Here is a 2,539-nt window from a genome sequence, read left to right as displayed (position 1 = left end):
TTCAAATAATCTTAATTTTAGTGAATTGTAGAGTAAAGCTTTTTCACTACATATCAATAAAGGATTGGTAAAACACTAAGGCATTAAACTCACTGTCTTATAATTATTTTATCCATCACGTATATTGTTTAACAGTGAGTGATTTCAATTACTGTATCCGTAGTGTTTTCCACAGAGTCTGATTCAGAAAAATTAGAACAAATATTTTTAATATGTAGTACTATGGCACAAATCAATAATTGAAAATTCATTTTTCATTTTAAAAATATAGTCAATACAGCCCTTTTGGTTCTCTCAGTGGCACCATGGCGGTGGGCAAAAACAAGCGCCTTAGGAAAGGTGGCAAAAAGGGAGCCAAGAAGAAAGTGGTTGACCCATTTTCTAAGAAAGACTGGTACGATGTGAAAGTACCAGCAATGTTCAATATAAGAAATACTGGGAAAACATTAGTCACGAGAACTCAAGGAACCAAAATAACGTTAGATGACCTCAAAGGGCGTGATTTTGAAGTGAGCCTTGCTAACCTACAGAATGATGAAGTTGCTAATTACTGAGGATGTTCACGGCAAAAACTGCCTGACTAACTTCCATGGCATGGATCTTACCCGAGATAAAATGTGCTGTATGGTCAAAAAATGGCAGACCATGATTGACGCTCATGTTGATGTCAAGACTACAGATGGCTATTTGCTTTGTCTCTTCTGTGTTGGTTTTACTAAAAAACGCAACAATCAGATCCAGAAGACCTCTTATGCACAGCACCAACAGATCTGCCAAATCCAGAAAAAGATGATGGAAATCATGACCCAAGAGGTTCAGACAAATGATTTGAAAGAGGTGGTCAATAAATTGATTCCAGACAGCATTGGGAAAGACAGAAAAGGCTTGCCAGTCTATCTACCCATTCCATGATGTCTTTGTTAGAAAAGTAAAAATGCTGAAGAAGCCCAAGTTTGAATTGGGAAAACTCATGGAGCTTCATGGTGAAGGCAGCAGTTCTGGAAAAGCTACTGGTGATGAAACAGGTGCTAAAATTGAACGAGCTGATGGATATGAACCACCAGTTCAGGAATCTGTTTAAAAATCAGACTTTCAATAATGATAAATAAAAAGTTGGATTTAAATATATATATAGTCAATACAGATTATAACCACAAATCTGTTGTTGGTAACAAGTATATTTTTTCACATCTGTGATGAATGTAAATAAATTTAGCATGTCTGTGTGAGTTCAATATTGTCAATTAATTCATTACAAAATATGTATTAGTAAACCTGAAAATCTTTTGAAATAAAAAAAAATGTAATAATTGTAGATTATCTCTTAAATTACACCACCTTCCTAAAGCTAAGGACAAGTACTTAACATGTGAATATACTACATCCACATGCTGGCAGTAATGTATATCTAAAATTTGCATCATGTTATAATGCAATATTACTTCTTGAACTATAAGCTTTTTAATGGAGAAAAAGGAAAAATAAGTGAGTTCAGTATGATAGGCATTTCCAATATAATATATAAAAATCACCTATGTTATTAAATAGATATCTTTTCCTTGTTTTATATGTTGAATTTTTTAAAATAAACACATCAGAGGGTATTTTATTCCAAGAGGAAACTCACACCAATGACAAACAAACATGAACAAACACAATTCATGTTTGGTGATTGAAAGGGAATCACCAGACATTCAGAGCTTGATACCACTTAATCACAACTGCAAGTTCACCATACACAACAATAACTTATGTTCCTTTGTATTTTCTATAGATATATGCTAAAATAACATACAACGAATATAAATATATTTTCCTCCTTGCAAATTTCTACGTTAACCACATGATTATGAACCTATTAATAGTTTGCATATCAACAGATGAATGATCCTACCCAAATGTAAACAATGCTGAGATACTAGTGTAATACACTCTCAAGCACAAAATTGCATGTCATTGCAGAAAGCCAAGGGAAATAATGCATCATATGCCTTTTATTAATATTTTGTGGTAATTATCTACTCAATTGTTTCTTTTTTCATAGTTTAAGAACCAATTAAAACCATTCTTTAAAAGTTTTCCAAGTAATCACCTTAGAATATTCCTGTTTGGGCCTTAGTTAAGTCTTAGTGCTGAAAATAGGTTTATGTCCCCAAAACTTGGTCTCATTAGGACAATGTTATGACATTTTCTTTGCTGTTATACCTTTTTTGAAATTAATATATTTTTCTTACTTCATTGTAGTCCCTATAGTTCTGTCATCATGTCATCCATTAACTACTCCATTTTGCCTGTTAATCCCTCCTCTCTTTGCTGTATGCTTCAATTCTATGGTCAATTTGTTCATTTTGACTTTTTCTTGACCGTTTGCTGGAATTTTTCTATATTCCACATATAAGTGAGACATCCAGTATTTTTTTCCTTCTGTCTATGGCATGGTTTTATTATCCTGAATTTATCCTCATACTGAACTGAATTAATTCTTATTAAATCCATTGGAATTTTCAAAAAGAAAAATTTTTATTAGGAATTATTTTGT

At 32.5% G+C, this 2,539-nt stretch overlaps 1 pseudogene; it reads left to right on the top strand.

Annotated features, from left to right (window-relative positions):
- The first annotated feature begins 304 nt into the window (after positions 1-304).
- On the top strand, positions 305-1,081 carry LOC101623703 (annotated as a pseudogene).
- The last annotated feature ends 1,458 nt before the right edge of the window (positions 1,082-2,539 follow it).

This window comes from Condylura cristata, unplaced genomic scaffold, assembly GCF_000260355.1.
Source record: "Condylura cristata isolate star-nosed mole 26May11 unplaced genomic scaffold, ConCri1.0 scaffold00006, whole genome shotgun sequence".
Lineage (NCBI taxonomy): Eukaryota > Metazoa > Chordata > Mammalia > Eulipotyphla > Talpidae > Condylura > Condylura cristata.
The sequence above is the reverse complement of the archived record's forward strand: the minus strand, read 5'-3'. Positions and strand labels throughout refer to the sequence as shown.